The sequence below is a fragment of the Mandrillus leucophaeus genome, unplaced genomic scaffold (assembly GCF_000951045.1).
Source record: "Mandrillus leucophaeus isolate KB7577 unplaced genomic scaffold, Mleu.le_1.0 Scaffold254, whole genome shotgun sequence".
NCBI classification, from domain to species: domain Eukaryota; kingdom Metazoa; phylum Chordata; class Mammalia; order Primates; family Cercopithecidae; genus Mandrillus; species Mandrillus leucophaeus.
The window spans coordinates 2,492,135-2,510,353 of record NW_012102632.1 but is presented as its reverse complement, the minus strand read 5'-3'; the positions used below and the strand labels follow the sequence as shown (position 1 = coordinate 2,510,353).

The following is an 18,219-nucleotide window of genomic DNA, read 5'->3' as shown; positions in this document are numbered from 1 at the left end:
AGCCTATTCTCTTAGTGATGGGAAACCTTTTAATTATTGATCTGGGGAGTGGTCTGATCCTCCTGAGAGGATTTAAGTATCCTCTTAGGCAGTAAAGTGATGTGGGTTCAAGATTGCACAGCTAATATGTAACAGCTGGGATTCGAATCCAGGCCTTACCAATGTTATAGCACTCTGCTTCTTACGAAGTCTGTTTAAGCCTAGATCAGGGAACACAGGCAGGGGGAATGATTACAGCACACACATAGTTACTGCAAATCAGTTCAGAGAGGCAAGAGATTAAGTGAGATTTACGAAGTGTAAGTCAATCATCCCAAATTCGAAATTTGAAATACTCCAAAATTGGAAACTTTCTGAGTGCAGACATGATGCTGAAAGGAAATGTTCTTTGGAGCATTTCAGATTTTGGATTTTCAGATTAGGGATGCTCAACTGTTAAGTATTTAATGCAAATATTCCAAAATATGAAAAAAATTGAAATCTGAAACTCTTCTGGTCCCAAACATTTTGGATAAAGGATATACTTCCTAATAACTGAGGCCTAACTGGACAAGCAGTGGGAGGGAGGAGGGCCTAAACCAGATGTAATGGCATAAAAGGGTTAGATGAGGAGTATTGATTTAATTACTAATTTACATGGGGGCAGTGTGTCAGAAATGACCAAGGCATTAAGCCGGGTTGGCAGAGAGAATGATAGTTTCCTTGAAAACAACACTAAGTTAGGCAAAGCTATTTCTTGGAGCAAGTTCCTGAGCGATGCTGAATTTTGCTATTTAGGATTTTCTCTTCAAGTCATTGAAGGTTTTTGCTTTTACTAACCTGCAGATTTGACTCTATTAGACTCTGAGGATACAGTGATAAATAATATATGCTGTCCCAGCATCTGAGGACCAGGTGATTGTCATCTTGCATCATCATCAAGCCTCAAAATGCCTCGTAAGCTGCAGTCTGAACCTAGTTAAGAATTTTGAAGTCAGTTAATCCTGCCATGCTCCCTTGGTTCCTATACCAAATATAGTTTACTACTCATCCCTTTTGCTCTAGAACTCTATTCTGTAGTGAACAAGATACTTAACTCCTCACAGAATCTTTGTCTCCTCCCCTAACTGAAGCTTTCATCTTTCAAAGGATGCCACTTTACTTCTAGTCCTCAAGTGTTGGTTGCTGATTCTTCCATACTTCTTACAAGGAGGTTAAAAGGGGAGTGAGTTCTGTGTTTTCAGGCCATTACTCTTCTGTCAAGTATCAAGGCTACTCCTGTTCATTATCTCTTCTTTTTTTTCTCTCTATCGTTCTTTCACATTCATTTTGAATTTTTGTACCTGGTTTAAGTTCTTCACCCCATTCAAGTGACTTTCCACTTCTGTGAATGCTGGGATTTGGGTCTGTTTTATTCGTTGCTATATCCTCAGATCCTAGAACAGTAGCTGGCACATAGGAAACGCTTAATTTTTATTGAATACATAAATTCATTTAAATTTCAAAGTAAATTAATTTTTTTAACTCCTATGACCTTTGTCTCCAGAGCTTTGGCAATCAACTCCCAAAATCAAGACCTTATCGTTGCTTAAAACAATTCCACTTCTGAACTTTTCTGATCATACAATTAAAATACATATTAATTGGCTGGGTGCCGTGGCTCACAGCTGTAATCCCAGCACTTTGGGAGGCCAAGGTGTGCCGATCACAAGGTCAGGAGATGAAGACCATCCCTGGCTAACGCTGTGAAACCCCGTCTCTACTAAAAAAATACAAAAAATTAGCCAGGCGTGGTGGCGGGGCGCCCATAGTCCCAGCTACTCAGGAGGCTGAGGCAGGAGAATGGCGTGAACCTGGGAGGCGGAGCTTGCAGTGAGCCGAGATCACGCCACTGCTCTCCAGCCTGGGCGACAGAGCGAGACTCCATCTCAAAACAAAACAAAACAAAAAATACATATTAATTATGGAAAATTTGGCAAATGGATAGGCAAAAACAAAAAACACTGATCATCTACTTAGCAATAAAAATGAATAAAAGTTTCTATGTATCTTTCTAGCCTTTTTTCTATAAACATGCATACCTAGGTTTAATTTTTTTAATGGGGGATCATATTGTACCTACTGTTTTTAAAATCCTGGTGTGTTTTGTGTGTGTGTTTAACTTCAGGATATTTTGTGAAATCTACATGTATAGTCATGTGCCACATGATGTGTTGGTCAGTAATGGACTGCATGTAGACTGTGGTCACGTGTGACTATAATACTGTATTTTATTGTACCTTTTTTATAGATACACAAATACTTACATTGTATAAGTACTATACTCTCCGTTTCCGGACCTATAAAAAAAGGTAGTTCATTTGTACCCATACCAGTAGATATATTAATTTTTTTTACTGATTGGCAATTCGATCGGTGAAAAATTTATTTTTATTTATTTTTATTTTTTTTTGAGATGGAGTTTTGCTCTTGTTGCCCAGGCTGGAGTGCAATGGCACGATCTCGGCTCACTGGAACCTCTGCCTCCTGGGTTCAAGTGATTCTCCTGCCTCAGCCTTCCAAGTAGCTGGGATTACAGGCATGCACCACCACACCCAGCTAATTTTGTATTTTTAGTAGGGATGGAGTTTCTCCATGTTGGTCAGGCTGGTCTCGAACTCCCAACCTCAGGTGACCTGCCTGCTTCGGCCTCCCAAAGTGCTGGGATTACAGGCGTGAGCCACCACACCTGGCCTAAAACTTCTTATATTGAGGTATAATTTACATACCACAAAATTCACCTGTTTCATAAGTGCTCAGTGTTTTTTAGTAAATTTTTAAAGTTATATTGTTACTACCACAATCCACTTTTAGAACATTTCTCTCACCCAAAATATCCCTTGAACCAATTTGTAAACAATCCCCTTTCCTACCACCCGTCATGGGTAACCAGTAATCTATAGATTTGCCCTTTCTTGACATTTCATATAAATGGAATAATAAAATACATGACCTTAAAATGTTTTTGAGGTACATTCATGTTGCACTGTCATTAGCTTAATCTTTTATTGTGATAAAATATACATAAAATTTATCATTTATACTGTTTTTAAATAGACTTCAGTAGCATTAAATACATTCACATTGTTGTATAACTATTAACCACTCTCCATCTCCAAAACTATAAAAATTGTCCCAAACCGAAACTGTACCCATTAATCTATAACTCCCAATCACGTCTCCCCCAGTCAATGGTAACCAACATTCTTTCTGTCACTGTGAATTTGACCATTCCAAGTACTTCACGTAAGTGGAATCATACAACATCTGTCCTTTTGTAGTGTGGCTTATTTAATTTAGCATGTCCTCAGGGTTCATCCAAATTGTAGCATGTATCAGAATTTCATTCCTTTTAAAGGTGGAATAATATTCTATATATATACATACCACATTTTGTTTATCCGTTCATCTGTGGACACTTGGCTGCTTTTATGCTTTGGCTGTTGTGAATAATGCCGCTGTGAACATTTGTGTACAAGTGTGTGGCATATGTTTTTGTTCCTTGTGGGTAGAAACCCAGGAGTGGAATTGCTAGGTCTTAGGATAATTGTGCATTTAACTGTAGTTTTTTACATGCCCACTAGTCATACGTGGGAATTCTGTTTCTCTTCACCCTCACCAAAAATTGGTGTGATCAGTCTTTTAAATGTTAACCGTTTTAGTGGATGTGGGGTGGTATTCTATTGTGGGATTAATTTGCATTTCCTAAATGACTAATAACAACTCTGATTTGGAATGCTTAATAGCCTATCTTTCTGACTGTAGCCTCCTGTCATGCCAATGCTCATTCTCCTTTTCCCACCACGTTTATTCTTAAGCTTTAAGCTTTATCAAGATCTCCGGTCCCAGCACCTCTTGTTTCATTGTCTCCTCTAGCTACAGTTCCCTCTTCAATCACTTTTCTTCCCAGTATTCTTAGCTTTTAATCTTTGACCAGGTTTGTCATCTACTCTGCTTCTAAGTGCTATCAGAGAAAATCATATAGTTTTGTTTTGACACTACTATGAATTTTTCTGTAACTTTTAATTTGTATTTATTTTCAAACTTTTACATAGTTATTGCATGTACAGTACAAGGAGCTTTCATATATCCTTTTTCTAGAGTCCCAGTTATACTCTGTCCTGTTTGCTTTATCATATTCTTACTTTCCTTGGGTGTGTATTATACATGCATATATAAAAATTAAATTAGTATGCACATATATGTGTATTGTATATATAATATATATGCATACTGTGTTTTTCTGAATCATTTGAGAGTAAGCTGGAGACTTTTACCCCTACCTAGTTCAGTATGTATTTCCATAGATCAAGAATATTCTCTTACACAGTGTGATTATCAAAATCAGGAAATTTAACTTTTATGCAATAGTATTATTAAATGTACTGTCCATATTTAGTTTTGTCAGTTGTCTCAACAATACCCTTTATAGCTTCTTTTTTTTTTTAAGTTTTACTGCATACTTTATACTTTACAACTCCAGCTTGGACTTGTCCATCCTTGTTCATCCTAACCCTCTACCATTTTTCTGTGTGCTTATTTTAAACCTTCTCCATTCTTTAAGACTTTGGCCGAGCACAGTGGTTCATGCCTGTAATTCCAGCACTTTGAGGGCCGAGGCGGGTGGATCACTTGAGGTCAGGAGTTCGAGACCAGCCTGACCAACATGGTGAAATCCCGTCTCTACTAAAAATACAAAATTAACCGGGTGTGGTGGTGCATTCCTGTAATCTCAGCTACTCGGGAGGCTGAAGCAGGAGAGTCACTTGAACCTGAGGGACAGAGGTTGCAGTGAGCTGAGATTGTGCCAGTGCACTCCAGTCTGGGCAATAAGAGTGAAACTCTGTCTCAAAAAAAAAAAAAAAAAAAATTCACCTCACTCCTTCTTTATACTTTATTGTTATCATTGACATAATTTTGTGAGTTTTCTCAATTTCCTGCCCCTTCTTTTCCTTAACTTACAAATGCCTGTATCTTTGGTTACCCTCTTTTCTTTGTAGAAGATAAATTCTTTCTGGATAAGAAAATTCTCTTACTTGTGCTTAGATCATTGCTGTCTAATATGGTAGTTAGTAGTGGCTATTTAAATTGATTAAAACTTAGCTCCTTAGTTGCACCATTCCAAGTGCTCAGTAGTTCCACGAGGCTGGTGGCTACTTAATGTATTGGGTAGCACCTTTCTAGGTTCCCTTCTTTCCTAACATTTGAGGGATTTTTCTTTATTGCATCTTTATCCAGAACAGACCCACCATGATCTTGCCCTTGCTTGTCTCTGTATCCTCATCTCACTACTTTCTCAATGTGTACTGTATTTCAGTCACAGTAAACTACCAGCATTTTCTCTAAATACCTAGTTTTGGGCCCTTTTCACTTTTACAGCTGTTATCTTCCCGCATCTTCCTGAAAGAGCTACTCATAATTGGCAACTCCTTGTGTTCTTCACTGATCACACCATTTGCCTTAATAATTCAACACATTTGCCTTTTGTACCGAAGCTGTGAAATCCTGTATGAGTAGGGGCCATATTCTGTCTTCATGTGTGAGTGTGTGTGTGGTGGGGTTTTTTTTTTTGGGGGGGGACAGAGTCTCTGTCACTCAGGCTGGAGCAGTGGCATGATCTCACTGCAACCTCCATCTCCCTGGTTCAAGCAGTTCTCCTGATTACAGGAACTGGGATTACAGGCTGTGCCACCACCTGGCTAATTTTTGTATTCTTAGTAGAGATGGGGTTTTGCCCTGTTTGCCAGGCTGATGTTGGAACTCCTGGGCTCAAGTGATCTGCCTGCCTCGGCCTCCCAAAGTGGTGGGATTACAGGTGTGAGCCACCGCTCCCAACCTATCCTCTGTGTTCTCTTGACCTAGCATTCACCTATATGTTGAACTGAAATGAAGATGTAATCTCTGCCTTCTAGCTGCTTACCATAGGCTAATTGATGATCACTTGTATAGACTCCCATGCCCAAGAAAATGGAATAGCTTTCCTTGTAGTACTGCCTGAGCTCTGCTTTCCACCCAGTCCATTTTAGCTTACTTGAGCCTTGGACCTTGACTTCTGTCTGGATGTTTGAACTGTGTTTTCCTTTTTATTTTTCTGATCATCTAGAATCCAGCCTAACTCTCCAGCTTCCTAGGTATTTATATTTTAGGAGTATCAGTCTACTTGTGACCCTGTTGAGTACACTATGTAGAATCATGGTATCATGTTTTATTTAGTCTGGAATATCCTTCATCCTCATTCAAAATATTAAGGTGAGTCTCCCACCATAAACCAAAACAATCCCTTCCCTATGACAAAGCTAATCACTGTATAAATTCTTTTCCTTGTTTATATTTGTGTTGTTTCATATTGTATTGTGACTTGTTAATTTGTCTATTTTCCTGATAGCAGCCATTCCTTATTCAAATCATACTGCTCAGAAACTTTTTCATTTCAGTTTACATAGCTATTAAGTAGTAAAGCAAAAATTTGAACCCAGATGTACATTTTTTTTTTTTTTTTTTTTGTATCCTCAGTGTCTGGCAGTACCTAAGTACTCAAGAAATACCTCCTGAATTGACCAGTGACCACAACTCTGTCAGAATCTGCATCTCATTCTTTTTGATGTCTTAGCATGTTCAGGTGCCTGGGCTTTGGAGTCAGACTCTTGGATTCAAATCCTTGCTTTACTGCTTACTAGCTGTTTGACCTGAGCAAGTTCCATAATCTTTGTAGGCCTCAGTTTCCTCATCTCTAAATAGTTGCTACTACCTTTAAGGGATATTGTGAAGATGAAAGGAGACAATGCAGATAAAGCATTTATCATGGGACCCCTCAATTTTGTTCTTACTATTTGTCCTGCAATTCTGACTTACCTACTAGCTCTTAGTCAATCCTGCTCCGTGCTCACCCCGTGTTTTCTGTTTGTTTGTTTACTGGCAGAGCCAATGAGACATCTAAGTGAATTTCTAGTAGACAGCAAAAACAGAACCCTGGAGAAAGTTCTGAGAAAGAGTCATGTTTGGGAGAGATTTGCTCAGAACTCCTATTTAGAACTTTGAAACCTGAGGTAATGTATGTAAAAAGACAAATAGTGGGTGATGGGATTTTGAGATACCGTTCTAGGAGCCACGTATCTTCAGGCAACCCGGTTTTCAAATATTTTTTATTGGCCTTCTAAATTTTTGGAATATTTTAGAAATGTTAACTTTTTGACATCCTTAAAATACAGAGCCATACATTTGGAAGTAGCACAAAAATTTGAACTGCCTCTTTGCCGCAACCCGCTAGAGGTTTATGTTTTTCTACTAAAATATTCTATCTTGTTGGATCATACATCCTAGGTTTTGATTTAGAAGATATGGTCACCGTAGGTGTTACTCCACTTGGTCAGTAGGAGGAAGAGAAGTTGCCAAAGGAAATACTTGCAAAGAAAGATTTCATTAGTATCATATTGTCTATTTAGTCATTAAGGAGTGTGAGTGTGTGTGTGTGTGTGTGTTTTGTACACGCATGCGCATGTGTAGTTTCTCACTGTTAGGTGATTTTGTATCAGAATGGGGTGAGAAGGAGGAGGATGTATGTGAAAATCTAGAGATGTTATTGAGAAGACAGAGTACCACAAAAATCTCTGACTCTGGATACCTAATGGATTATTTGTATGTGATTAAACTCCAAGCCATGTTTCATTCTTCTAATCATTTTGGTAATTTTCTCAGAATAATCAAATGCTCTTTTGAAGGAAAAGGTTACCAGGACCTTTTGTTCATTTGCTTTTGCAGAGTTCCATTTAGATAATTTTTATAATGTGATGAAAACTAAAGAGTGAACTATTTTAGAGAAAAGTAACACTGAAGATTGCAAATTTGCCATAGGTATCCTTGATTTGCTCTTCGTCATCTCTAATAACAGATACAAATTTTTAATATATTTACTGCTAAAAACTTTTTTAAGAGACAGGGTCTTGATCTTGTCACCCCAGCTGGAGTGCAGTGGCACGATCATAACTCACTGTAACCTCAAACTCCAGGACTGAAGCAATCCTCCTGCCTCAGCCTCTTGAGTAGCTAGCACTACAGGCACACGCCACCATGCCTGGCTAATTTTAAAATTTTTTGTAGAGGCAGAATCTTGCTGTATTGCCCAGGCTGGTCTTGAACTCCTGACCTCAAGCTGTCCTCTCATCTCAGCCTCCCAAAGTGCTAAGATTACAAACATGAGCCTCCATACCTGGCCAATACGTATATTTAATATCTCACTTTGACTGTTAGTGTTAATAGCTGATAACATTCTTGAATGTAAACATTTGCTCCCTGATAATGACGAAGTGCTTTGTTTCTGAGTAGAGGTGATATTTTTGTATTTAGTTTTCTCTACATGTATCTGTCCCACTGGCAACGGATAGTATTTATCTGCAAAATAACTAATTGTTAACTGGAATGAATTATCAAAGAGGATTTATAGAAAAAATTTGGTTTGTTGATGGTTGGGAAACAAAAAGAAAAAATCAACTGACCAGCACGATGGCTCACACCTGTAATCCCAGCACTTCAGGGATCAAGGTGGGTGGATCCCTTGATCCCAGGAGTTCTAGACCAGCCTGGGGAACATGGCAAAACCCGGTCTCTACCAAAAAAAAAAAAAAAAGCACTGTTTGAGCCCGGGAGGCAGAGGTTGCAGTGAGCCAAGATTGTGCCGCTGCACTCTAGTCCAGGCGACAGAGTGAGACTCTGTCTCAAAAACAAAACAACTGTGTATCCTCGTTAAACAATATGATAAACTGAATGTGCTATTTCAAACATACCAGTTATTCATTGTTAACATGTTTTATTAGAGGGGTAGTAACATTTTAATTTATTCAAAGTTCTAAATGGTAAGAGATGGGGAAAAAGTTCTTGACTCATCATTCAGGCTGAATTTGTGTCTTACATTTTGTATCCCCCAAGGGTGTGCACGTAATCAGTGTGAGTGAGTGGGTTCATTGACAGTGTTACCCTGGAGTATTTTACCTTGGCAACATTGACACACTACAATACCAGTAGAATTTTTAAAAATTGCTTTAATTGGAAGACTACTCTTAAAAAATAGCTATTATTTTGAGCATTTTAATTTTGTGGTAAACAAGAAAAAAGGTTTTAAATGAATTATATTAAAAAATGCTTTTATGTTTAGCTCCTGAAGAAGTCTTTTGGTCTCAAAATACCCAATTTACTATAAGTTACTATTTAGGTTTTATATTTAAATATTGGCCACTACAATTATTATTATTATTATTTTTTTTTGAGACGAAGTCTCCCTCTGTCACCCAGGCTGGAATGCAGTAGCATGATCTCAGCTCGCTGCAACCTCTGCCTCCTCAGTTCAAGCAATTCTCCTGCCTCAGCCTCCTGAATAGCTGGGATTATAGGTGTGTGCTACCACGCCCAGCTAATTTTTCTTTTTATTTGTATATTTAGTAGAGTTGGGGTTTCACCATGCTGACCAGGCTGGTTTCGAACTCCTGACCTCGTGATCCGCCTGCCTCGGCCTCCCAAAGTGCTGGGATTACAGGCATGAGCCACCACGCCCAGGCAGGACTTTTTTTTTTTTTTTTTTTTTTTTTAATGTGCAAGTTTTTATCTAGAAATTGGAACTCTTTAGAAACGAGTTATTTTGTAATGTAAATGTAATAGATGAGCAAGAAAGTTGTATCTGAGGTGTGGGAAGGGAGGTTGCTTTCTCTATATTCTTTCAAATAATCGGAAAACATTAAGAAGTGATTCCTGCTTGAAGAAATAAGCTATGCTGCCTTTATTTGAGAAGCATCTTTTATTGAAATGCAATAAATTACTTAATGACAGTTACACTTTAAAATCTAAGATTAGCAAAAAATGTTTTGTAGAATTATAAGCTTTATTTATTGTAAAATAATAACATGTTAAAAAGGCAGCCCAAGTTAGTCTTGTTTAAGTTACCAAATCGTTTTCAGGGTATTGAAATGATGTAAAAGTGGGTATAGAGGTAAAGGAGGGAAAAGTGTGTTTCTGTGCTTACAGCTAAATGAGGAGAATTAGGCCGGGCATGGTGGCTCATACCTGTAATCCCTTTGGGAGGCCTTGGCGAGCAGATCACTTGAGGTTGGGAGTTTGAGACCAGCCTGGCCAACATGGTGAAACCGCGTCTCTACAAAAAATACAAAAATTAGCCAGGCGTGGAGGCTGTACCTGTAATCCCAGCCACTCATTAGGCTGAGGTACGAGAATCGCTTGAACCTGGGGGACAGAGGTTGCGGTGAGCCGAGATCGTGTCACTGTACTCCAGCCTGGACGACAGAGCAAGACTCCCTCTCAAAATTATAAATAAGGAGAATTAGAGAGTTATTATTTTTTGAGACCAAGTCTTGCTCTGTTGTCCAGGCTGGAGTGCAGTGGCGTGATCTTGGCTCACTGGCTCATGGCAACCTCCACCTCCCAGGTTCAAGTGATTCTCCTCCCTCAGTCTCCCGAGTAGCTGGGATTACAAGCATGTGCCACAACACTCAATTAATTTTGTATTTTTAGTAGAGACCGGATTTTACCACAGTCTCTACTTCTTCGAACTCCTCACCTCTTGATCTGCTCACCTCAGCCTCCCAAAGTGCTGGGATTACAGGCATGAGCCACCGCACCCGGCCTAGAAAGTTATTTTAAGACATCTTTAAAAAAATACTTAGTGAAAAACTGATTCTAGGTGAAACTTGAACTCATTAGTTTTGTGGCTTCTCTTGGTATAGTTGAAATTTCTAATACTTATCTTTTACTGATTTAACTGAATAGTACTTTAAGTCAAATGACTGTTTCCACTCCTTTGTCCTATTTTGTCTTTTAAAATCAGCTTTATTAAGTTAAGTTTACACAATGAAATATACTAATTTTTAGTGTGCAGTTTTAGTTATGATTTATGTAGTTGTTTAACCACCACCACAGTCATGACGGTATAATATTTCCATCACCCTGGAAAGTTTCCTTGTGTACTTTTGAAGTCAATCGCATCTCCCTATCCTGTGGTCCCTGGATCTGCTTTCTGTTACAGTTGCATTTTAATTACATTTTAAGAGATGGGGGCCTCACTATATTGCTCAGGCTGGACTCAACTCCTCAGCTCAGGCGATCCTTATCCTTCCTCCTCTGCACGCCATCCATCATGCCTACTCAGTTTATAGTTGTATTTTTGTAACTTTTCCTGTGAATAGAATCCTCATTGTGTAGTCTTTTTTCTTTCACTTAGCATAATAATTTGGAGATTCACCCACATTGTATTATCAGTAGTTCTTTTAATTGCAGAATAGTATTTCATTTTATGGTTATATCATAATTTGTTTATCTGTTTACCATTAGATGGATAATTTGGATTGTTTCCATTTCTTGGCTGTTAAAATAAGGTTACTATGAACATTTCAGTACAAGTTTTTGTGTGGACATGTGTATAAATACCTAGGAGTGGAAACTTTGCTCTCTTTTAAATCTAACATTTCACTCCTGGCCAGGTGCTGGTGACTCATGTCTGTAATCACACACTTCGGGAGGACGAAGTGGGAGGATTGCTTGAGCCCAGGAGTTCCAGACCAGCCTCAACAACGTAGTGAGACCCTTTCTCTACAAAAAATAAACATCTTTTATTTTTTTGAGACGGAGTCTTGCTCTGTCACCCAGGCTGTAGTGCAGTGGCATAATCTCGGCTTACTGCAAACTCCATCTCCCAGGTTCACGCCGTTCTCCTACCTCAGCCTCCCCAGTAGCTGGGACTACAGGCACATGGCACCATTCCCAGCCAATTTTTTTGTATTTTTTTTTTGTTTTTAGTAGTGACGGGGTTTCACCATGTTAGTCAGGATGGTCTTGATCTGACCTCGTGATCCACCTGCCTTGGCCTCCCAAAGTGCTGGGATTACAGGTGTGAGCCACAGCACCAGGCTGCAGTCTTTTAAATTAGTGGGATGTAGTGGATGTGCCCCTGTAGTGTATGCAACTACTCAATAGGCTGAGGGTAGAGGCTTCATTGAACTGTGGTCATTCCACTGCACTGCAGCCTGAGCAACAGAGTATGGCCCTGTCTCAAAAAATGACAACAAATACAATGCTTAGTTTTGGTAGAGAAGATAGAAAAATTTAATTAAACCGGAAGGCTTTTATTTCAGGATTTTATTTCAGAATTGAATTGCCAGTTGTTATTCTCTTTTATTATTATTTCCTACTCATCTCTGCCAAAAAGCTACTGCCTTTCCTTTAAACCTCCCCTAAGAAGGTATTCCTTATTTAAAACTCTTGTTTACAAGAATATGCTAGATTTTGAATGGGTTACTTGAATCTTGTCCATGTCGCAACACTTCTGTCCCGCGTTCCCTAGTATTTTTCTAACTTATACTTGGATTTATTGTTTGGAGCCTTTTTTCATTTCTTTCCATACCACCTCCTTTCTTTTCAGGGTTTGGGACTTAATGCAGTTTAAGTTAAGGGGAATCTGTAAAGGAAGCTACAGATCAAGGTTTATGATTTGTAATGTCGTATTAGGGATTTGCTAGAAATTCAGCTGCATGACCATGCTGATTTGACTAATGACTTAATGAAAGCCTTTGAATTGAGCTATAATTGCAGACTCATATGCCTAAGTCTTTTTAGAAGTGTAGGTCTAAGAGTTAATTTGGAAGATGATGGATACTTGAAAACTTGCTCCCTACGCCCCCAAATATATTATGTTTGTATACACACACATGTCCATCGATACATCTTTTATTTACTAAGTTAGTGATTTTAGGTTTAAATTTGGTTTACATTTTAGGTTTGAATTGGTCAAGTTTCATTCACAGTGTGTGTTATTCTGATCCTTTTATTACAACATTATTTACCTGCAGCATTCGGAGAATTGGAGTTTAAATTGAGATATGTGGGGAAAAAAATTGGAGAGCTAATAGATCTGGCAGAGGTAGAAGAGTTGATAGCCTGGTACCTGAGCAAATGGGAGAGAAGGCAGGGATTGGGATTGAGATAAAATGGTTTTGCTTGTTTTGTAGTTTGGCATTCAACAAGAACCTGTTAAAATGCTTACTTTAAACAAGGCAGTGTTGGTGCTCTGTAGTTAGAAAGATTAACCTGATAAAGAGACTGTCTGAAAGAAGGCCACAGCTTAGCAGCAGGGCCCAAGGCCTGGAATTAGCTAAACGACCAGTAAATACTGTGCCAGCTTGGCACGGTGGCTCATGCCTGTAATCCCAGCACTTTAGGAGGCCGAGGTGGGTGGATCATGAGGTCAGGAGTCCAAGACCAGCCTGTCCAACATGGTGAAACCCCATCTCTACTAAAAATACAAATATTAGCCGGGTGTGGTGGTGCATGTCTGTAGTCCCAGCTACTCAGGAGGCTGAGGCAGGAGAATCATTTGAACCCAGGAGGCGGAGGTTGCAGTGAGCCAAGATCGCGCCATTGCAATCCAGTCTGGGCAACAGAGCGAGACTCCGTCTCTGTGCCATAAGTTGCTGATACCTGATGTAGGATGTATCTAGATTAGTATAGGAAGCTAAAATAATTCATTTCCTTCTTCCCAGAGTTGGAAGGGTTGGAAGGCTGTTCGAATTAGGTGATGTGAATTAGATGATGTGTTCTGACACTCCACTCCTTTCCAGTGTGAATTGTTTGTGAGAATTTCCTAGTAGACTGCTGTTTTGGACCGCTCAACAAGTTAAAAAAAAGAAGTATCATCATGAGATACAGTCAAAGCTGTGCTCTTAACAGTTCTTAACATTTCTTGCAGTCTTACAAAGATGGACTTTTATATTTTATAGTAGGTGAGGTGAACAACAGTGGAAGATAAAATGTGTGGAAGAAAAATACGTCTAATCATTGGAGAAGAACTCAAAATAATGTGGTGATGTGTAGCCATCATTATTTCTTCTTGAATGTTTTCTTTAATATTCATTCATGTTCTACTTCTGTTTGTTTCCATTTTCCCTCTTTCTGTTATTCATTTCTTTTTTTTTTTTTTTTTTTTTTTTTTTTTTTTTTGGCAACTGAAGTGTTTGTGTATTAGCCATTTGTATGTTAGTCTCAGTAATTAACATTCTGGACTCTTGTTTTTGCCAGGTGCTCTGTAGTGAGTATATAGTGTATTTTGCCAGCTTTTAATTGGCATTAGAGTTTTGTTTAAAGTGAGGTTTTTAAAAATATTTTCCATATAGGTTATTGATTGCTCTCAAATTGGGTCTGTTTTGCTACCTGGCATAATCAGAAAATAACTTACTTTGGGCTGGCCATGGTGGCTCATGCCTATAATCCCACCACTTTGGGAGGCCGAGGTGGGCAGATCACCTGAGGTCAGGAGTTGGAGACCAGCCTGACCAAATGGTGAAATTCCATCTCTACTAAAAATACAAAATTAGCTGGGCCTGGTGGCACATGCCTGTAATCCCAGCTACTCGGGAGACTGAAGCAGGAGAATCGCTTGAACCCAAGAGGCAGAGGTTGCAGTGAGCCAAGATTGCGCCATTGCACTCCAGGCTGGGCAACAAGAGAAAAACTTCGTTTCAAAATAAATAAATAAATAGATAGATAGATAACTTAATTTGGAGTTTTTAGCAAGGAGACACACTTGCTACTGCCTTCTCAATGGAAGAATAGCAGTGCTTTATTGGAGAAGTCTTGTCTCTGTTCTTTAATTCCAGTGTATTTTGGGGAAGGGTGCAGTAGAGTAAAACAAGATTGGGAGGAGGTAGACATTCACCTGTCTTAGATCTCTGAGTCATACCTTATCATCAGTGGAATGGTACATGTCACTTGGCACTTATATTTGGTATTTTAAACTGGAGCACTATTTATTGTAACTCATTTGATCATCATAAATCAGTTTAGACTGCTGTTGGATTGGAGTTTGTGTGTGGAGACAAGATAGGGAATCTGGTTCTTTCAGGTATTTAGAATCCTTGGAACATCAGGTTCAAGTATTTACCAGGTTTTATTTTGAAATAATTCAAATTTATGGAAGGTTAAAATATACATGTATTTCCTATCCCAATCCCCGGGCTGCTGACTGGACTAGTCCTAGTACTAGTCTGTGGCCTGTTAGAAACCTGGCTGCACAGCAGGTGAGCACATGGGAGCTGGCATTACCACTTGAGCTCCGCCTCCTGTCAGATCAGCAACATTGGATTCTCATAGGAGCACGAACCCTCTTGAGAACTGCTCATGAGAGTGAACTAGGTTACACACTCCTTATGAGAACCCTAAGGCCTGATGATCTGAGGTGGCACAGTTTCATCCTGAAATCGTCCTGCCCACCCTCCCCCCAATGTAAACACATGGAAAATTTGTCTTCCACGAAACTGGTCCCTGGACCTCTTAGTAAGATTAACCCATTGTTAACATTTTGTGCTATTTACTTATTCATTCTCTGTCATGTTATTTTTTTCTGAATCTTCTGAGATTAAGTTGCTTACATCATGTTCCTTTACCATGTAATATTTCAGTATATAGTTTCTAAGAACAAGGACCTTCTCTTGTTTAACTACGTTACAGTTATTAAATTAAGGAAATAACGCAGTTATCTAATACACAGTCTACATTCACATTTTACTAGTTTTCTCATTAATTTTTTTTTTTTTCTTTTGTATGTGAGACAGGGTTTTGCTCTTGTATTCCAGGCTGGAGTGCAATGGCTCACTGCAACGTCCGCCTCTCAGGTTCAAATGAGTCTCCTGCCTCAGCCTCCCGAGTAGCTAGGATTACAAGCGTGCCACCATGCCCGGCTCATTTTTGTATTTTTAGTAAAGATGGGGTTTCACCATGTTGGCCACGCTGGTCTCGAACTCCTGATCTCAGGTGATCCACCTGTCTTGGCCTCCCAGAGTGCTGGGATTACAGGCATGAGCCCAATAGTGTTCTTTAGTGATTTTTTTTCCTGTCCAGAATCCAACCCATAATCATTCATTGCGTTTAGTTGCCACATCTCTTGATTCTTCTTTAATCAGGAACATTTCTTCAGCCTTTCTTTGTCTTTAATGACATTGACATTTTTGAAGAGAGTGACAGACCATTTATTTGTAGAATCCCCCTCAATTTGGGTGTATCTGATGTGTTCTCATGATAAAATTTAGGAATGTAGTTTTGGCAGGAATGTTACACTTGTGTCCTTTTCAGTGCATCACATTAGGAGGCACATGTCCACTTGTTCCCTTGTCAGTGATACTTACTTAGATCTTTAGGTTAATGTGATACCTGCCAGGTTCCTCTACTTAAGTTAATATTTTTCCTTCTGTAATACATAATTTGTGGGAAGACACTATTAGACTCAGTGTATACCAGTCCTCATCAAACTTTCATTCACAAAGAGTTTTAACATTCTTTGGTAACTTTGTCTGAATCAAGTTATTACTATGATGATAATAATTCAGATATTTAATTGGGTTTAGATACTTAACCAGGTTTAGGTATTTAATTGCAGGAGCTCAGTACTATAGTAGGAACTGCTTTGAGCTATTGGATTCCTTAGCATTATAAAGTGCTTTGTGTTGAACAAGACTGTCTCCTGAGACTTCTATACACTGTTTCAAGTTCTGTACTCTGTACCACAGGAGATGAGCCTGCTTTTTTTTGTGTTTCTCTAACTGCCCTTCAAAATATGTTCTTTTTTGTCTTTTTGCTGTTACTTGCTTTAATTTCATATAGTCACTTCTTGTAAGAGATGACTTTCCTGAATTTATAACCATCCTGTTGGTTTTCTGATAACACTCATTCACCATCAGTATCACACTTAACCTATGGTATCCAAATCTGTATACTAATTCCAGATACAGTTTGATCTATCAGTACAATGGATCACTGTTTGCCTGTAATCTAGCTTTATGCTCAAGAGCATCAGGTTTTATTTTGTTTTGTTTTGTTTTGTTTTGTTTTTGAGACAGAGTCTCGCTCTTTGGCCCAGGCTGGAGTTCAGTGGCCGGATCTCAGCTCACTGCAAGCTCACTGCAAGCTCCGCCTCCCGGGTTTACGCCATTCTCCTCCTCAGCCTCCCCAGTAGCTGGGACTACAGGTGCCCGCCACCTCGCCCAGCTAGTTTTTTGTATTTTTTTTTAGTAGTGACGGGGTTTCACCGTATTAGCCAGGATGGTCTCGATCTCCTGACCTCGTGATCCGCCTGTCTCGGCCTCCCAAAGTGCTGGGATTACAGGCTTGAGAGCATCAGGTTTTGGAGACAAATAGATCTGGCTTCAGGTCATAGCTCTGCCACTTAACTAGCTCTGTGATCTTGAACTCGTTCCTAACATCTCTGAACCAGTTTTGTCATCTGTAAAGGGTTGGTAATAGTAGCACCTGACTTTTAAGGATGGAATGAAGATTAAGTGTGCATGTAAAACTGTCAGTGGTGTCTGTTATATTCTAAACACCTATAAAATGTTAATTATTATTATACAGAAAGCATGCTTCTGTTTTATAGCCCAAGATTGGTACAGTTTATGTTTTAGCCGTTGTACTGCAGACTCAGTTAAGCCTGCGGTGAAGTCAGAAAGTTTTAATCAGTTCTACTGAAGCAAGTTAGACTCTTGGACAAATATTTTAACTTTTTATGATAGAATACCTTTCATACAACTCTAATGAGTTACAACATGTCTCCTCCTGCTGTCACAAAACAATCTCATTCTCCCTAGTCTGGTGCTGTGAGATGTGTACTTGGGACTCTAAAGGCATTCCACTGACTATCTGTTTGTAAAGGCGTTCTTTACAAACGCTTTTATAGCTGTTTATTCTAAATAAATTAGCTAGACTTAAGGAGAACAGAAAAATACCTACTTTTGCTTACTTTGGACAAAATGATTATATATAAAGTAATCCTTACTCACCTAGTCTATGGCCAGGTATAGAAAAATCTATGGATTAGTTATATGCGTGTTAATAACGTCGAATACCAATTGGAATGTTTTTGTTTTTCACTTTTCCTTTAGCCACCCTTTTAACCTAGCTATAATGGCGAAAGCACTCCTTAAAATTTTAATGATTAAAATGTGGTACATAAATTTTGTATGTCTCAACTCTGTTTCATGTTAAATGTGTTACAGGAATGAATCTGAAGTCTGCTGCAGTAAAACACTGAAGGCTTTAAAATGTTTTCTTGCATAAAACTCAAAACTTTTAAGTAGCTGCTTATGAGGATAGGGAAGGCAGAAAGCTAATGTCTGTCTCAAGATACAGGACAGCTGTTTGCTCATCAACCTCAACTGTGTG

General features: G+C 38.9%; 1 protein-coding gene across 7 annotated transcripts in view; it reads left to right on the top strand.

Annotated features, from left to right (window-relative positions):
* The window catches only part of ZFAND6 (zinc finger, AN1-type domain 6), a 68,578-nt gene that overhangs the window by 10,747 nt on the left and 39,612 nt on the right, over positions 1 to 18,219 (top strand). For 2 of the 7 annotated variants that reach the window (XM_011983696.1, XM_011983697.1), the window contains exon 2: positions 18,054 to 18,216. The exons of 2 other annotated variants lie outside the window; for them this stretch is intronic. The gene's annotated coding sequence lies outside the window, so the exon portion shown is untranslated. Of the gene's footprint in view, positions 1 to 17,494; positions 17,499 to 17,979; positions 18,217 to 18,219 lie in introns of those variants that run through there. 3 more of the 7 variants (XM_011983700.1, XM_011983695.1, XM_011983702.1) reach the window with 3 other exon arrangements.